This window comes from Acomys minous, assembly GCF_964271855.1.
Source record: "Acomys minous genome assembly, chromosome: 9".
NCBI lineage: Eukaryota > Metazoa > Chordata > Mammalia > Rodentia > Muridae > Acomys > Acomys minous.
Window position 1 is genome coordinate 7,986,085 of NC_140490.1, and position 19,457 is coordinate 8,005,541.

At 46.8% G+C, this 19,457-nt stretch overlaps 1 long non-coding RNA gene across 1 annotated transcript; it reads left to right on the top strand.

Moving 5' to 3' along the window:
* Positions 1–414: 414 nt before the first annotated feature.
* Positions 415–18,130, top strand: LOC311605603. Its single transcript, XR_014782025.1, has 3 exons — positions 415–629; positions 13,350–13,513; positions 18,002–18,130. It is a non-coding gene; the product is annotated as an uncharacterized lncRNA (long non-coding RNA).
* The last annotated feature ends 1,327 nt before the right edge of the window (positions 18,131–19,457 follow it).

Consider the following 19,457-nt stretch of genomic DNA (forward strand, 5'->3'; position numbering starts at 1 on the left):
CAACACCCAAAGAGTTAATGTACCGTGAAAATCTCAAGTGAGGTAGAGAAGATTATACAAATATGCAGGGTGGCTTGTCTCAGTAGTGGAAGTGGTGGGGGCGTCAAACATAGGGACCTGAGCTCATTGTGTTGGGCCTGAGTCCTTTCTTTAGGGGGCTGGGGACAGGAGTGTTTTTATCCACTGCTTTTCTCAAAAGGAGATGCTTCCTCCTCTGTGCCCATCACGCCCACTGCAGATCTGAAATAGTTGCCCAGAGGAAGGGCAGGAATGGATCTGACGCCAGCGCATCCATCTTGGACCGTCCTTATCTCATTTTCACGGTCACCGGAGACAGCCAGGGAAGATAACCAGATGTTTCAGCATCCCCCCTCATTCTCTCTCTCTGGCTCACTCTATCTTTTTTTTTTTTTTTTTTTTTTTTGTAAATTGAATTTAGAGGGCCCGTTTCTTAGCAACAGCAGCAGTACGTGGCTCCAAAGTACTCCTCAGCCGTTGCCGTGCTCAGAAGAGCCTCTCTTTACAGGCTGCAAATTGAGACCTACATCGGGACCGATAGGCGAGCCAGCTTGAGACCAGCAGTCCAGGGCTGAATTTAGGAGTGGGGGAGAATTCCCAAAGAACTCAAGGTGAGGAGGAGGGCTGTTAGGGCTGTCCTTGTGACAAGTGATGCTGGCTGTGTCGCTTGGCTGGAGGCCTGTACTTGCCTGTTCTAGCTGCTTCCTGGGAAAGCCATCATCCTGGGAGGTGTGGCTTCCTAAAAAGTCCCCGATAAAACTCTCTGACCTAGCTGTGATGACACTGGGGGGTTATGCGTAAGCCCTGGGACTTTTCTACACCCCTGCACACCTGCCATGAAGGTAGGACTGCCTGCTTTGGCAAGCTCAGGAACAAAAAGATCACAGCCAGCCGTTCAACAGACTGGGGATGACGGCTTCATCTGAGGCCCCGAGTCTTTCTTTCTTTGGCCTGCTGTGCTTCCTTCCCGTCTCTAGAGAAATAAAAACTAGATGCCGGGAGGGTGCACACATCGTCTCGGCAGTAAGTCTTTGGGATACCTTCAGTCTTGTAGAAAAAAAAACAGGAGAAAGGGGAAAAGGCAGCCTGCGTAGACCTGGAGTCACGGCATCACGAGTGTGTTAGAACCACAAGAACACAAGAAGACAAAGTATTGGGTATGAAGGGCCTTTGAGCCCTTATATGTGAATATCTATTAGCATCTGAATCGGTGGCTGCAAAGGTGGCAAGCTCAGGGCCCACAGGTCAGATGTGACACTCATGGTGTTTTATAATTTGTGGAGTTAGTTGCTAAGAGTTAAACATGAGAGGATTCAGACAAAAGTCCTTTGAGTAACCACACGGATCCATGTGCTCAGCTTTCCACTCAGCTGAGCAGGGGCTGCTTTCTCTATTAAGATGGCTGTCTGGCTCATCTCAGTCTCCTCAGCCCCAGCTGCTGGCTCCCGCGGACCCTTTCCTCATTTCTTATCTATCTGGTCATCAACAGCGTCTGAACTTGCAACCCTTTCTGTATCAGCAATCCCTTGCCCGGGCAAAGTAAGAATGCTAATAAAAAGCTACTGGGAAGCTTCATTAGTATCATGTGGCATCATGCCTGACATGTGACAGGGGTTAAAAAGGTTCTGTGCGAAGGCCTGGGAGATCACTCAGTCAGTGAAGTGCTTCTTATGCAAGTACGAAGACTGAGTTTCGATCCCCAGCACCTCCACAAAAAGCCAAAAGGTGTGGCCATGGCTTGTGTCTAACGACAGTGTTGGGAATGGAGAGAGGAGACAGGAAGGTCTCTGAAGTTCATTGGCTAGCCAGTCCAGCCAAATCAGCGAGCTTCAGGGCCGGTGAGAGAGAGCTTGTCTGCAATGGTTTGAATATGGATGCTCCCCATAGGTTCACCTATTTGAATGCTTGGTCCTCAGTGGGACTATTTGGGAAGGATTAGGAGATGTGGTCACGTTGGAGGAGGTGTGTCACTGGGCGTGAGCCTTGAGGTTTCAAAAGCTCAACCCATTCCTTGTTAGCGGGCTTTCTCTGTCCCGAGCTCATTGTCTGAAGATGAGAGCTCTCAGCTTCTGCTCCAGCACTATGCCTGTCTGCCTGCTGCCATGTGCTTCACTATGACAGCCATGGACTAAACTAACCCTCTCAAACAGCAAGTCCCAATAAATGTTTTATAAGTGGCCTTGGTCACGGTGTCTCAGCACAGTGATAGAAAAGTTAACTAAGACATTGTCTTAAAAAGTTACGAGGAGAGTGATTGAGGAAGATACCCAACACCAACCTTTGGAGACACACACACACACACACACACACACACACACACACGCTATCACATGTGCATATGCATCTACTTGTACTCATGCACACACATGAACATGTACGTGTGTGCACCACAAACACATGTGCAAAGGTATTAGTTTCCATTTGCCTTTTACAATTTTTAGGAGTTTGTGTCACTTGTATTACTGGCTGACCACAGGAGACCAAAACTGTCTATAAGGCACCTTTTGTTTAAACACTGTGTGTTGCTGTGCCCAGATGCTTACAGGAACAATTAAGGGAGGAAAAGACTTATTTTGCTCACGGTTCTGGAGATATCATTCACTCATGGTGGACAGGAAGCAGAATGGAGCAGTAGCAGGAAGAAGCCAGGATGAGGTATAGTCCCACATTAGTTGTTTTGCTAGTGCTATGATACAACACTATGAGCAAGGAAACTTGTATAAGGTGTATTTGGGGCCTCATATAGTTTCAGAGGTTTAGGGACTATGATGGTGGAATGGAGGTAGCAGGTGGCAGGCAGCTGAAGCAACATATGTGAGCTCATTTCCTGAATAATAAACAGGAAGCCAAGAGAACAACCTGGGTATGCTAGTTAGGGTTTGTTTGCACGGCTGTGATAAGACCCCACGACCAAAGGCATCTTGGAGAGGAAAGGATCTCTTCAAGCTTACATTTGCACATCACAGCTCATCACTGCAGGAAGTCAGGGACGGCAGTCAGGACCACAGCAGAAGCCAGAGAAGAATCCACTGCCCACTGGATTGCTCTTAATGGCTTGCTCCGCGGCCTGCTTTCTTATACAACTCAGGGCCACCTGCCCAAGGTGGCACTCCCCGTTACTTAATCGTCACTTAAGAAAATGCACTACAGACCTGCATGCAGGAAATCTGATGGAGACTTCAGCCGAGTTTCCTCTTCCTACACGATTCTGACTTGTGTCAAGGTTGTTAAACAATAACAACAAAAAACAAATCAACTAAAACACAAGGAATGGCACATGATGACTTTTAAAGCTCAAAGCCCACCCGCCAGTGACATACTTCCTCCAGTACGACGGACCATGCCTCTTCTCCAAATAACCACCAACTGGGACCCAGAATTCAAATGCCTAAGGCTTAAGGAGGGCATCCCATTCAAACCACCTCAGCCCCAGAGGACACTTCTCTAGTTACTTACTTTCTCCACCCAGGTCCTAGTTCCTGCCTTTCTCCATGGCTCTTGTCTTAGGGTTTCTGTTGCTGTGAAGAGACACCATACCCGCTCCAACTCTTACAAAGGAAAGCGTTAATTGGGGCTGGGTTACAGTTCCGAGGGTCAGTCCACTATCATCAAGATGAGAAGAATGTCGGCATGTAGACAGACATGGTGCTGGATCAGCAGCTGAGAGTTCGACAGCTAGATTGGCAGGCAGCTGGAAGAGACAGTGAGCCACTAGGCCTGGCTTGAGTGTCTGAAACCTCAAAGCTGGTGGGCCATTGACGCCGTTCCTCCAACAAGGCCACACCTCCCAAAATGCTGTTCTCTGTGAGTTTATGGGAGTCATTTTCATTTAAACCACCACAATCCCCAAATGCCATCATCTTATGAATCCACCAGTGGGTCAGTCTGTTGGTTAGATCAGAGCCCTTGTGATTTAATTGTCTCTGGAAGCACCACCACAGACATACCTGGTGCGCTTTACTAATCTCTGTGCTTTTTTTCTTCCATCCAATTAAGTTGACAATTAAAATTAAGAATTCTTTAGGCCATTTCTCCACTCTCTTAGCACAATCGTGGCACCAAGGTTTGACCTAAAAGATGCAAGGTAAAGGCTTAGCTTGCCTGTTCATGAAGTTGGTGTCTGTGGCCACAGCCTTGGCTTCTGAGCTTCCCCAAGCCTGGGAAAGTAAAGCAGGCTGGAAAGGATGAAAAGTTGACCCACATGGAATATTGCTTAGGTCTGGCCCATGGAGAATGACAGGGCTATAAATGATAGACCACCGTGTGCACCACCCCACAACAGAGGAGTCACCTGCGTATTCCCGTGTCTGCCAGGCACTAGTCCAGATTCCATCCTCCAGGAAGCCTGGTATAACTTCTGAGCAAAGCCACTCCAGTCAACCAAGAGGAGCTCTGAGGAGAAGGGCAACAGCTGTGATGTTAGCGTGGGTAGGGAGTCTCCGTGAGGAACATGGCCTAAATCAGGTTGGCCTGTAAACATGTCTGTTGGGGGTTGTTTGGGAAAACCTAGCCTACTATGAGTGACATCATTCTTAGGCAAGGGGCCCTGAGCCATGTAAGAGTAAAGAAATGGGACTGAGCACAAGCAAGCAGATTACTGTGCGTGCCTTCATTGACTTCCAGTTTTGGCTGTGACGCGACCAGCTCAAGTTTTGCCTTGACTGGAACTTGGAATTGTAAACTGAAACAAACCACTCCCCATCCCCCCCAGCAAGTTTCATTTTGTCAGGGTATTTTGAAGCTGAGATGTGCCCTGGCCTAGTAAGTGGTGGTGGTGGTGGTGGTGGTGGGGTCACCCATAGCCTCTGCTGTGGCTCACCGTGTGCACTTTGCAGTTAATCTTCATATCCAGTGAAGACTGCCTAGTCTGAGCATTTCTGTAATCCTGTGATCACAAGTCCTAGGTAAGCTTTTGAGGGGTTAATACACTAAGTTACAGTCTCCACTGCAGCAGCTAGTCTAGAGGCCAGGCTGATTTTTTTCTCCCTTCATTAGCACCTTTCTCTACTGCTTACTTCAGACTTTTCTTGTCCATGGTTGGAACATCTGCTGGCCTGCGTACCGTTCCGGGTGTGTGACACAGCCACTCACCTCTAAGGAGTCAGATCCTGATTACCATGCCCATACCAATTTGTAAGTGACAATTTTCAGGTCATGCTAGGTACAGGGGTACCTGGAAACCCCAGGAGAACAACTAGATTCCAGCTAAATTTCTCCATATTCTCATCAAGTGATATCAAGCTGTGTTTTGCTTCTGATGATCAAGGATAGTTCTGCCTGGCTGGGTGATAACCTTTTCTGTGCCTGCAGATTTACTTACCCAAAAAGCAAAGACAGTTACACTCCAGATGACAGTCTACACTGTTGGGTGTGGAACACTGATGGTGGTTCATGCCATTCTGTTTTCTCTGCTTCTGTGAAAACCAATAGTTGCCTAAGATTGAGCTGACTACATCGCCTGGCTAGGTTCTCACAGTGGGTGAACCCAGAGTGTGTGTTAATGTATGACTCAAAGTTCTTTACACTTGTGTCTGCTTCCCAGGACCCACTCACGTGTCTCTGCCTCAGCCCTGCCCTTGTCTTCAGTTGTGTTCCTTCAGACTCTCAACTCAAAGAGTATACTATTTACCACATTTCATCAGTCAGTGTCTATCCCTACCTCATCCATCTGAATCTTTCCCTCTGTTTCAGCAGTTCTCAACCCATGGGTTGTGACCCCTTTGGAGGTCGAACGACCCTTTCACAGGGGTCGCCTAAGACCACTGGAAAACACAAATATTTACATTATGATCCACAACAGTAGAAAAATTAGTTATGGGGTAGCAACAAAAATAATTTTATGGTGGAGGGGCATCACCACAACATGGGTAACCTTATTAAAGGGTCACAGCATTAGGAAGGTTGAGAACCACTGCTGTATTGGAAGACTTCAGGGCTCCTTGAGGATGTTTGTAGTGTGGCAATATTCGCTGTATCTGTGGACCAAACTGGAGCTTTTGTTCCTATTAGTTGCTACATCAAGGTATAGGTGTGAGCTGAGGACACACATTGGAGAAAACATTTGGTAGCATTGAATGTGTGAATTCTGTCCCTGCCCCCTTTTAATTCTGATCTTGGATATTCCACTTCCATCGTGGAGGGACCATGATGGGCAGTTCTTGTCTCAGGTCAGTGGATAGCCTACGCTTAAATATTCTCTTCTCTCTCTAGCAGTCTGCCTACTGTATCATGCTAGAGGCTGCCTTAGAACAATGCATGTATTCTTAATTATTTTAAAATGATTCATTTATATTTTGTACCTGTCTGTGTGAGTGAATGCTATGTGTTTGTATGCCGATGGATCGCCCAGAGCTGGAGTTACAGGCAGTTGTGAGTTACCTTTCCTGAATGAAGAGCAGGAAGCAGCAGACCTCGTGTGTGTGTGTGTGTGTGTGTGTGTGTGTGTGTGTGTGTGTATGTATGTGTGTGTATGTGTGTGTGTGTGTGTGTGTGTGTCTGTGTCTGTGTGTCCCAGTCACAAGGCAGAATGGCTAAAAGTATCATGCAACATTGCCTTCTGACTATGTGTATAAAGTATTAACAAAATCTGTGCCCATTCAACATGAGTAGGGTCACAAAAAATACCTCAAGTCTAAAGCACTGCAGCTCCTCCTCAGAATTTGGGAAAGGGGTGCTCATCCTGTCCTCAATTTTCTTATCACATTTTCATTGCATCTGCACTAAGGCCATACTTACATAACATTACCAACACAGCGGATCAGTGTGGTCCTGTGGAGAGGCTGAGTAACTCAGACCCTTTTGTATATATTGTTAATGAAGAAGACAGACTCACCAGAACCACAAGACAGACCTGTGGAGGGATACTGATGCTCAGCTCATGTGAATGGATGCGAGCCGGAGATGTTTCTTCTGATGGGTGTAAGGATTCTTCAGAGTGAGCTGTCCTGCTTGCTTGCCGTTATGTTGATGTGTTCTAGGTTACTGTGTCAGCTGGCCTGTCACAGCTGTGATGAAACACCAGACACGATCAACTTATGGGAAGAAAGATGACTTTAGCTCACGGTTTCAGTTGATATTTGTTCACAGTTAGGTGTGAGGTAGAGCATCATGGTAGCAGAAGTATTTGGAAGGAGGTGGAGAGACAGACAGACTGTCTCCCATACAGAGAGAGAGAGAGAAGGAGAAAGGGAGGATGGATGGATGGAGGGAAGGAGGGAGGGAGAGAGATATCAAGGCAAGATACAGCCTTAAGGATACACCTACAGTGAGCTACTTCTTCCAGCCAGCTCATACCATCCAAAATTTCCAGCACTTCCCCAAAATATTGCTAGTGCAGTGCTCAGCGCTTGAAGCTGTAGGGCATACTTTATTCCAAAATATGACAGTAGGTACCACATCAGATTTAGAAGTGATACATGGGTTACTAATTGGTTTATAATAGGACACTGTGCTGTAGGAAATGACAGGGTTCATCTGACTTGCTTTTTTCGTATGTGTGTGTGTGTCGTGTGTGTGTGTGTGTGTGTGTGTGTGTGTGTATGTGTGGGGTGTGTGTGTGTGTCGTGTGTGTGTGTGGTGTGTATGTGTGTGGTGTGTGTGTGGGGTGTGTGTGTGTGGTGTGTGTGTGTGTGTGTGTGGTGTGTCGTGTATGTGTGTGTGTGTGTGGTGTGTGTCGTGTATGTGTGTGTGTGGTGTGTGTGTGTGTGGTGTGTGTGTGTGTGTGTGTGGTGTGTGTGTGTGTGTGGTGTGTGTCGTGTATGTGTGGTGTGTGTGTGTCATGTGTGTGTGTGTGTGTGTGGTGTGTGTGTGTGTGTGGTGTGTGTGTGTGTGTGGTGTGTGTCGTGTATGTGTGGTGTGTGTGTGTCATGTGTGTGTGTGTGTGTGTGGTGTGTGGTGTGTGTGTGTGTGTGTGTGTGTGTGTGTGTGTGCTTCACTCATATTCTAGACATGGGATGAGTGATTGAGAGCTCTTAGCTTTTGTGCTGAGCTCAATCTCTAACAACTCTACGGTAAGGGGCTATGGTTAAGTTTTGCATCTTAGTGCACCTGCAACAACCAAGCAGCTGCTTCTAACATCCCACAGGACAGCTGGATGTTCTGTTCTTTGTTGTAAGTCTTCTGTTCCCTGAGACCATGGCAATGGGCCTATGGCTACAATGTTACCAGCTTCCCTTTTCTTCTGAGGACATAGCTTCTTTCTCCATTGATGGATTCTGGGTCTGAGAACTGGCATAGATCTGGAAACAGGGCAAGTTTTGTTTTCTCGTTGGTGATCCTAAGCTCAGCCTTCATCTCTGTTGATTCTCCATTTACAAAGAGCCACCACGGGTCCATTAGAATTTTGTGTTCATTAGTTGTTTCCATGGATTGGAAGTCAATGACCTCACCTAGAAAGGCCTCGGTAGATCTATAAATATCTTAGGCTTTGCGGATATTGGATAACTTTTGTAACTACCCCTTTCGCTGCTGCAGCCTCAAAGGAGCTGCAAATAGTACCTAATTAAACAGGCACGACTCTGTCTGATAAAAATTTACAAAAAACAGGGTAAGCAGGATTTGGTGTGTAGGCCATAGTTGTTGACATTTGTAGGTTGGCCTGGTTCCTTTCTGTCACCCCAATTTTGATGCTTATAAGACAATTCTACCCACTTTCCTTTTGGAAGTCAGAACCACCTCCTGTCCTTGCTAATCTTTTTCGGTTCAGTTCAGGTCACCATAGGGACCCCAGTTACATCCAAGCATATCCCAGCAAGGCCAGTGTTTCCCTATAGTGCTCCCCTCACTCCATGGAAGATGGAGTTCCCTGCTCCTTTCTAAGGATCCTAGTGTGCCAGACGTCTCAGCTCAGCCTCCTGATCATTCCATTTTCATCCTTTCCCTGCTTAATAAATTATTGAGGCAAAATTCACATCACATGAAATCAACCACCTTAAAGGTAACAATTCAGTGGCACTTTAGGACATTTCTGATGTTGTGTAACTACCATTCCTGTCAAGTTCCAAATCACTCCTCCGATAAAGCAATTAAGCACTTTCTCCTGACCCACCGCAGGCCTCATAGCCACCAAGCTGCATTCTGCCTACCTGGATTTGTCTCTTGTAGACATTTCCTATAAATGGAGTTAACGTAATTCCACTTATGGCACGAATATTAGCGTGATGTCTCTGAAGTACAGCAATGTTGTCAGCCCTTCCTTCCTTTTTACAGGGGGACATATTTTATTACGCCCATCTCTATGTGTCTATTTATATATGCATCTGTTCAGCCATTCATCCATTGGTCAGATTTGAATAGTTGCCACTATTTGGCTCTTCTTAACAGCACTGCCATGAACATTTCAGGATATCCGTGTGTTTGAATATATGTTTTAAATTGTTTTGCACAGTTGGGCATGGTGGCACATGCCTGTAATGCCAGCACTTGAAAGGCTGATGCAGGAGGATTTCCAGGATATTCTGGGCTACCTAGGGAGACCTTATCTCAAACAGAAAAAATAAAACGAAACCAAAACATTTTAGGGACGCATCTAGGAGTGGAATTGTGGAGCCATTAAGTGAATCTATATTTAACTTTCGGAGGCACTGCCAAGTTGTTTTTCATTGTTATCATGGAAAGCGAGTTACAGTCCTACGTTCTCACCAACAATGTACAAATGGCTTTGCAACACCCATTATTTTTGTATTTAATATTTTAACTACTGTCCTCCAAGTAGCTGTGAGGTGGAACCCCAGTGCAGCTTTGATCTCCATTCACCAAGTGACCAGTTACTGTGAGCATCTTCTCACATGGATGCTGCCCATTCAAGTCCTCTGTTCATATTTTTGAGATTAGACTGTGTTTTTCCGTTGTTGTTGTTTGCTTGTTTTTGTTGTCTGCTTGTTAGAGTTCTTCATACATATTTTGAGTACTAGACTCTTATCATCATACGTATTATTTGCAAATATTTTTACTTCAGGTAAGGTCCCACCTGCACCTTTCTGCTTGTGGATACCTGCTTGTCGGTTGAGCAATGTTTGTTGAGGAAGCCGTCCTCCCTCCACTGGGTGGTCTTGATACTCCTTCTGGAGACAGACCAGTGGTCTTTTCCAGGATGTTGAGAGTGCGATAGGTTTGCAATGATTCTAAGTATTACTATTTTGGGTCCTGGTGACATCAAGTTCTTATTTTCTCGCATCAGATCTCAGCAAACATTTTTCTGCAAATGGCAAGTCAACAAATTAGGTTTCAAGAACCATACCCATCTAAAAGAGAGTCTGTGGCTTCCTCCCCATGACTTGTCATAGTAACTTCCAAGACGTAGAGTTAGTTGGCATTACAGCCAGCTCCTAGTGTGGTTCATGCTGTGAGATGGGGCATTACAGTGCCAGCCTCGTGGCACCAGCTTCCTTACCTGCCTGCCACTGTCTCCTGCTTTGTACTAGCCAGGTCTCACAGTTTCACAGGTGGGTTTCTTAGCCGATTAGACACTTACCTTGTATCCTGGCATGTGATTTGGCTCAGTTACACTTCTGGTAGCTAAAGAGGGTCAGCTCCATACAGAAAAGTACCTGACTTCCTGGCAGCGCAGGTAGACTTCTGCCATGGCAGTGATGGCAAGGAGAACAACTGTCATCCCACCGGAAAGAGTACTGGGGCTGCAGGCAGGTTGGAAACCCTAAGTGTTCAAGTGTATCAACTTGGATACTTCTAGATTATGTTTTGGGGTGCCATTTCTTCCCATCGGGATCTTAACTTGGCAGCTGAGAGTTGCTGGACTAAGGAAGCAATTGCAATTATGTCCCATGTCTGACCTCAGCACTCTCTGCTGTCTAACCTCAGGAAACAAGGATCTCTTTAAATGCCACTCAAGACATTCTCTGCCTCTCACACTTGCTTTACATTGCTGATTGATTTGTTTCAAGCTTGTCATTTTCTCTCTTCAAAGTTAAAGTGTTCAACAACAGCTATCCCATTTGAGAGCCCTTGTACTTATGATTCTCCCATCTCTCTCAGTCTCTGGGGCTACCACCCAAGTCTGCTCATGTCTGTCTCCCACCATCCAGCCCAGCTCCACAGGTAAAAGTCATAGCAACTGGGATAGAGTGGGATAGAGTGATGGCTCTATGCTGGCATAAGGACCTGAGTTAGGATGCTCAGCATCTACCTAAAAGTTGGAGTTGATTGCAGATCTTCCCCCCCCCTCTCTCTCTCTCTCTGTGTGTGTGTGTGTGTGTGTGTGTGTGTGTGTGTGTGTGTGTGTGTGTGACTTAAATGCTGGATCAATGAGCTCCAGGTTCTATGAGAAACCTTGTCACAAAACAAAACAAAACAAAACAAAACAGTGGATGGGGCCACAAAGTTAGCTCGGTATTGAAGAATGAATACTGCTCTTCCAGAGGACCTGAGCTCAGTTCCCCTCATCCATGTCTGGAGGCTCACAACAACCTGTAAGTCCAGCTCCAGGGTACCTGACATCTCTGGCCTCCATAGGCACCCACACGTGTGTACACATGCACACATAAACACACAATAAAAAAGAAAGTGAATCTTTGAAAAAAAATAAAGTGAGCTATAGAAGAAAGAACCCTGATATTGACCCCTGGCCTCCACATATCTGCTCATACACCTCCACATGCACCTGCATACACATGTACAAGCACACAAACATATCTCTATCTATGCTGTATCTATATCACTCATATCTATATCTATCTATATAAGCTATATCTTTGTTTATATATCTATATTTGTCTATATCTATTACATATGCATGCACACACATATGTACATGCACACACCAGTAGAAGCAACTGGACTGAATTCCACCAAGTACATGGAACACACGGTTCTCTCCCTATCTCCAGGTGAGTGACTCTTCCGAGAATCCCATCCTCAGGTTAACTTTCTAGCACCGCTTGGATCCCAGATGTCTTAGATTGTTTCTCTGCACCTGAGAAGTGCAGGCACTTACTGAGAGCGCCCTACCCAGAGTAGCTTGTAGGGAGTGAATGGGGCTAGGGTAGAGAAAGAAGCTCAGAAGCTAGCCTAGGCTGCCCATAAACCCCATTGCAAAATTATCTGCTGGACTGTCATATACTGCAGGAGCTGCATATGCCCTGTGGGTGAGAGCTGTAGCCTCCTTGGCAGGTGACTTGTTGGCCAACAGTCTCTGTAGAAGGGGAAGCTGTGAATTATTATCAGCCAATGAACAAAGCTCCTGAGATAGGTGGGCAGGGCAACAGGGAGCCATAGCACAGAGGATAGCATGTTCTAGTGACAGTGGCATTTCATCAGGATTGGGATGAGGAGGAGGAGGAGAAAGAGGAGGCAATCCTTGCCTGGGCCAAGATGGGTGGCAGCAGAGTGGCAAGAAATGGTTGGGTTTCATATACATTTTGGAAGAGAACTTTGCTGACCTCTATTACATAAAGAAGCCACACCTACAATGCATATTTGATGAGTTTAATATATACAATTAATCTATAATGTCACCCCAATACCTAGGGAAATGAACGTTTCCATCCTTCCTTATTTTTTGGTACTCTCCTTCCTGTTCATGCATATTAACCTTTGCCTCCAATTCCCTCTGTGTCCCAGGCAACTGTTGATCTTATTTATGCTAATGTTATATATTTATGAGTATGTATACATAGATATGAATTTTCTCAAATTTTGTATGTACTTCTGCCTCTCACTGATATAATTTTGAGACTCATGCATCAGCTGTGTCAATAGTTCACCCCTTCATACTTCTTGATATGGACAGAGCTTAGCTGATGACCACGCGAGTTGTTTCCAGGCGAGGGTGATTACATATCCAGCTGCCCTAAACTGTTTTTCTGCAGACATCTGCTTATTTGCCCTTGAGTAATGGCTAGCTGTATTTAGTTGAGTACTCTGGTAGGAATGGGTTTAACCCTGTGGGTAGCTGTCCCACCATTGTTTTTTGTTTAACCATTCCTCAAGTAGCACATAAGAATTTTCTTCCCCACCTCTTCCTCAACACCTAGCATGATCAGTCTTTCTATGATAGTCATCCCAGTAAGGGCAGAGACTGTGGGATTTTTTTTATGGGTTGGAGGTAGGATATGAGACAAAGGGAAAGGTTAGGTAGTCAACAAAAGCCGAATAGCTGCCCTGAAAGAATAGATACAGATACTCTCTTTCCTCGGGGAGTTCTATACCTCTTTTATGCCAGACTAGGGAAGACTGGGGTGGCATCGAACTCTGGTGGGACTGGGGAGGTGAAGGCAGTGAAAAGGAGTGTACAGAGGATAGAGGCAGTCTCTTTGTGTAAGAATGGGCTGGCTGCTGTCGAAATGACTTATAAGTAATTATGTTTGTCCCCACAGATTAATGCTGCTGTTATCTTTGGTCAGAGGAACATTTTTTTATGCACTCGGCAGCAGTAACGTCTCCAAATGTTGCAAATAAGCATCTGTTTGAAGCTAGCTGAGCTCTGGATGACACGTCTGCATCGATCCCTCTGAGGTTCAAAGAACACTGCAGAAAAGAGGTAGGAAGGAGGGAGCAGCCTGAGCATGGGGCAGGCTGTTTGGAACTGCCACAGCAGCTGTGGGCATTGCACATGATGTGTGAGAGATTCGGCCCATCAACGTTGTCATGGAAGCAGGAGGGACTCACATGGCCCCACCTCTTCTGGAGGATCTATAGGCAGTTAGCATTGCTAAGGGAGGTGGAGTCACTTTCTTCAGGGGTATAGCCACTAGTAAGGGGCCATGCTCCTGTAGGCAATCCGAGCAAAACTTACTACTGAGTCAAACACAAAGCAGAAAGAAGACATGAAAGTAGAATAGGGAAGGGGGCACTCATGGGAAGAGAAAGGTGATCAGTAGAAGTGGGAGGGGCCAAGAGAGCACACTGGGAGGTGATGGTGGCAGATATGATCAACTACATCATGTATGTATGAGAATGTCATGGTGAGGCCTATGACTATGCTTAGGTAATATAGACATTTAAAAACTAATTGGCTGAACTGGTCCTTCTGGAAAGACTCAGTGATAGTTTACTGTATACTCTGAGCCTGGCCAGTGCCTCATTCCACCCTCTCCTCCTGGCCCCCAGGTGCAGTCTCAACCTGTAGGCCCTGAGCAGGCCGAGGAGAGTGAGAGGCCTGCTGGCAGTTTTATTTTTAGAACCTCCCCTGGAAGCTGGCTCAGACTCCCCGACTCCATGGGGAGCTGAAGTCAGGCTATATTTAGGAGGCACAGCTGCGACCCACTCTGCCTCCTGCACCACTGGGTTTTGGTCCTCATGGTGCTCAGAGGACATATCACTTTTGCCTATGCTGTGTTTCCTGCCCTCTGGGTCCTACCCAAGAGCTGCGGGCTCTCTTGCTTCCAAAGTTCTGTCTCTGTGATGCAAAGCAAGGGGGGGGGGGGGCTCAACCCACCTGCTTTGCTGAGGCCATAGTTTCTGCCTCATCATGGGGGCTCACAGCTGGGAATGTGGTTCCCGTTGCTGCCCTGTGTGTAGCCATAGCAACCGTGATGAGCCACATTTGTTGTGTGTTTATCATTTACCCAGTGTTTTTCCAATCAGCCCCTATCGCAACCTCCTGATGCAACCTCCTGATGGGCCTGGAATGTGGTACCCGCGTCAGGATCTTCACATTACTGATGAGGAAACAGGTGTCAAGGAGTGCAGGGATTTGTCCGAAGGCAAAGTGTAGGTGAGGACATGAACTCAGGTTGTAGATGTTAAAGTCAGAGCTCTTCCTGGTAAGGTATGGCTGTCATGCAAAATGTGCAGTTTTGTGTCCCTTCATCTAACTAACCCTTCTGCCTGCCGGAATCCAACTTGTCACATAAGACTCAGGAGTGGCTCAAGTACAGACTTCTCTAGAAAGCCCTCTCTGGTTCCTCCAGTCTCTGGTATTTCACAATAAAGTATAGAGTGTGACAAGAGCAGCGAGTTGGAGAGCGCAGTTCCAATAGCCACGTGGCACTTCCTGCTGTGACCCAGGCTTCTCCAGGACAGGAGTCAGCACCCATCGCCCTCACTTGCTCGGGACCACATCAGCATTGGACAGTGCCTAGCAAATCTTGACTGAGCTGAGTTCTAACCACCTTCTCTAACCAGATGGTCCTCAGAGCCTGTGCAGTGTAGGATGTTTGACAGGCCCTTGAGCTCTATCTGTGCTAGCGGAGCCACCTGGGATGCTCACACAACGAGTGGAAGCCTCATATATTGTTTTGCTGTTGTGATAAAACATGACGACCAGATGTGGCCTATAGAAGGAGGAGTTTATTGAGGATAAGATCCCACCACAGTGGGAAGGCATATGGGCAAATGGCAGGCATGGTGGCAGGAGCAGGAAGCTTAGAGGTCACACCTTCAACCACAAGCGCGAAGCAGAGAAAGAAAACTGGAAGTAGATGACGCTTCAGAGTCTCAAGTCCTGCCCCACCCCCACCCGCAACCGTGTAGCAGAAGTTTTGGTTTCTTTAAAAACTCAGTTATGCTATGTTGTGTAAACATGGTTTTGTTTTAATCCTATGTGTATGGAGCTGATTTAGTTGGTCCACAGCTGTTAACTGTGGTTGTCTCATGCTCTGGCAGGGACGTGATTTTTGCCAGCTGCAGAGAGTTTAATTCTGAAAACTCTGAGAGGGTATAAATACCAGAGCTGGGAAGGGGAGGGGCTGCTGGGGCTCCCCCTGTGGTTCCTGGTTGCTGTTAGTGCAGTTTGAGAAGAAGTCGGAGAAACAAAGATTGGACTTGCCCCAAGGAACTACATCCTTAACCATCAGGAAGTAGCTAAAAAGACATACTCTGCCCCTTTCCCTTCTAACCTTCTTTCTCTCCTACCTAGTGCTGGGGGGTTGGAAAGGAGGTAGAGGTAAAAGGAACCCCAATAAAATAGAAAGATATGTGCTACACCCCCAGTGACATATATATCCCAGCAAAAGCCACACCTTTTAAAGGGTCCCTAACAGCACCACCATCTGGGCACCAGGTGGTTTAATACCTAAGCCTATGGGGGCCAGTTTTCATCCAAACCACAGGGTTGGCTTGCTCATCTGTAATATGGGAAGAGCAGTCTCATGCTGAGATGTTAGCTGAGGACAGTCCCAGTCTCACTGGCCATCTTGTCACTTTCTCTATGCTGGGCGCTACCTCAGTTTACATGTGACTCCAGCTCCCCTGCAGAGAGTGAGCCAGTGGACATAAACAGTCCTCCTTTCTTCTCCATTCGGGGGTGCTAGGCCTTGCTTGGAGCACCCTGTGTCTTCCTTTATGGTCAAAGCTGTTCTTTGGATGAAGGGAAGAGACACCTTTCCCTTCTTTTTTGGCAGTGCTGGAGACAGAGCCTGAAGCTCTGTGCATGTTAGGCCAGCGCTTTGTTGCTGAGCCACACTCCCATCCCCTCTTTGAACCGTCTTGATGGAAAAGTCCTTCCTTCATCTTCTCTCTGCTGCTGGGACTTCCAGAGGTCAGAAATCCAGGAAAGACAGAGGCATGGCCATTTGGGTGGAGGCTCTTCCCAAGAGACTGCCCTCTGACTGGGGAGGGCCAGTGTGTGGGAGGTGCAGGTCCTACCAGGTGGCAGAGAGATGAGGGTCTGAGGCAGGGGTTTGCCAGGGGAACCTTTTATATCTGGGTAATTTGTCTGACAGGAAGTGGAGAGTGGCAGGTGGTCATGCACTCGGGACTTGTTCTTCTGGCTCCAAGACAGTGGGCACAGTGCTGGCTCCGGGACCTGAGAATGGCTGTCTTGGCTTTGTTCTAAGTGTCACCAGTCAACTAGACTCTGTTTTCTGTACGTGAGGACCACACTGGCCTTGTGGTGGAGCTTTGACCCTGGATTGTGGGCAGTGATATTTGGATGGTCTTAAGGGAGGCAGCCTGGCTTAGGCCATTGGGGGAGTGGCTTAGTCGGCTCTGTGGAGGGTACAGTGGAAGTGGGGCACATCTCGGGATGGTTCAGTGTCCTGGGATGCACATCAACAACAGTGACTTCTCCAGGACTGTGACTGCTCTGGGCTGTGCATGGGAAGGAGGCAGGTCCCTTATAAGTTTAGCACACGACAGCTTGTGTGTGACCCCAAAGCCTCTCTTGTCTGCTGCAGTAAAAGAGCAGGCCCAGGGTTTCAGGTGCATGCTTCTCCCATCTGCCAGTGTCCCCGGGCGACAGTGTGGAGCAGAGCCCTCCTAGCATCAAGGCAGCTGAGCAAGGTATGCCCTTTGTGGATTAGGTTGGGGATTTGGGGATTATTTGCACAAAGAAGCCTTGGAAAGCTGGTGGTTGATGCTGTGGGAAGGCACAGATGTCATTCAGTGCCATCTATGTCAGAGCCCCATACTAGAGTTCAGATACTCTCAACATTCTTCACTTACCACATAAGGTATAGATGCCTAGTGTGGCTAAGTAACACATTTAAGACTGTTTTGTTTAGGGGCACAGCCATACCTTATAACTTTTGTTTTAACAAGTTGTGTAAAAATAAATTAGTTTTGTTTGTTTGTTTGTTTGTTTGTTTTTAGTTTTTTTGAGACAGGGTCTCTCTGTATTAGTCTTGGCTGTCCTTGACTTGCTTTGTAGACCAGGTTGGCCTTGAACTCACAGTAATCCACCTGCCTCTGCCTCCAGAGTGCTGGGATTAAAGGAGTGAGCCACCACACCTGGCCTGATAAGTTAGTTTTTTAAAATTAATTTTCTTCTTTTTTTAAGTTAATCACTTTACAGCCTGAAGCCAGCCCCCTCCCCCTTCACCACCCAGTCACACTGTCAAGTCCCCCCCCCCCATATCCCCTGCTACTTCGTTTCAGAGAGGGGGCCCCAAAGGGGTACCAACCCACCCTGACACCTCAAGTCACAGCAGGACTAAGTGCATCCTCTTCTACTGAGGCCATATAAGGCAACCCGGGTAGGGGCAGGAGGTCCAAAGTTAAGTTAAATTGTAAACATAGATGATTTCATTTGTCTACTGGCCTTGCTCCACTTTCTAGTTTTTGTTTTTGTTTTTGTTTTGTTATTAAGTGAAGTTCAAAGCACCACAGCGAATGGAAAGCTTCTTTGTAGTCAAACATTCAACGTCAATCAACAAACATTCAGAAATGATGGAAAAGCCTACTAGCCTATGCTGAAGTATGAAAGGGATTAAATCCTCAGGTGAGCTAATACTTTTATTTAAGAAATATTTATCTTATTTTGTGTGTATGAGTGTTCTGATTGCACAGACAGTTGCACTACATGCATGCAGTGCCTGAGACAGCCAGCAGAGGGCACCAGATCCTCTGGAACTGGAGTTACAGAAGTGTGTGAGCTACCCGACCTGGGATCTGGGATCTGAATCTGGGTCTTCTCTATCACCAAGTGCTCTTAACCACTGAGCCAACTAACTCTGTGAGGAGGAGCAATGGTGGCAGGAGGAGGAGGAGCAATGGTGGCAGGAGGAGGAGGAGCAATGGTGGCAGGAGGAGGAGGAACAATGGTGGCAGGAGGAGGAGGAGCAATGGTGGTAGGAGGAGGAGGAGCAATGGTGGCAGGAGGAGGAGGAGCAATGGTGGCAGGAGGAGGAGGAGCAATGGTGGCAGGAGGAGGAGGAACAATGGTGGCAGGAGGAGGAGGAGCAATGGTGGCAGGAGGAGGAGGAGCAATGGTGGCAGGAGGAGGAGGAGCAATGGTGGCAGGAGGAGGAGGAACAATGGTGGCAGGAGGAGGAGGAGCAATGGTGGCAGGAGGAGGAGGAGCAATGGTGGCAGGAGGAGGAGGAGCAATGGTGGAGGAGGAGGATTCCATGTTGCTTCATCTCGAAAACAAGAAGTTTTGTATGTTGGAGATTAAGTGCATATTGATGTTGGATATTTGTGGACACTTGTTTTCTCTGGTGTGCATGTGTTTTGGGTATGCTTTCCAACCTGTGTGTTCTGTGTGTACTTGTACATGTTACTTTGATCAACACAAGGCCAATTAGCCAAGCTTTTAATGACCATTACCTGTTTATGGGATGGAGAGAATAGGGTAAAGCATGACCAGATCTCATAGAATCATGACTGTTTTACTCTATCTTCTGGGTTTCTTGAATTATGATAATCTCACTCTCCTAAACTTTATATTAAATCAGATTATTCTTAGAATGCATTTATGGTATGCCTACTGTGTCCCAGGGCCTCAGAGGTAAGACACCAATGACCTCAAGGAGCCTTGAAATTTCTGGGGTGAAAAGACAGAAAAAAAACCACATCTCTGATTTAGAAACATATGGTGAACATATTATAAGAAGCCCAGGACCATTCAGGCGAGGGATTGGGTTATTTGAGACTGGGAGCCAGGCAGGCTTGGAGAGGATGAAGCATAAGGCTCTGTAAATCTTGACTCTAGACTTTGGAAAAAGCTCTTCCTAAAGCATACAATGGGCCGGAGGGATGAGGTAAAATGAACCAAACGTAGTTCCACTAGAGAGACTGAAAAAACCCAGCTGACTGCAGGCTCA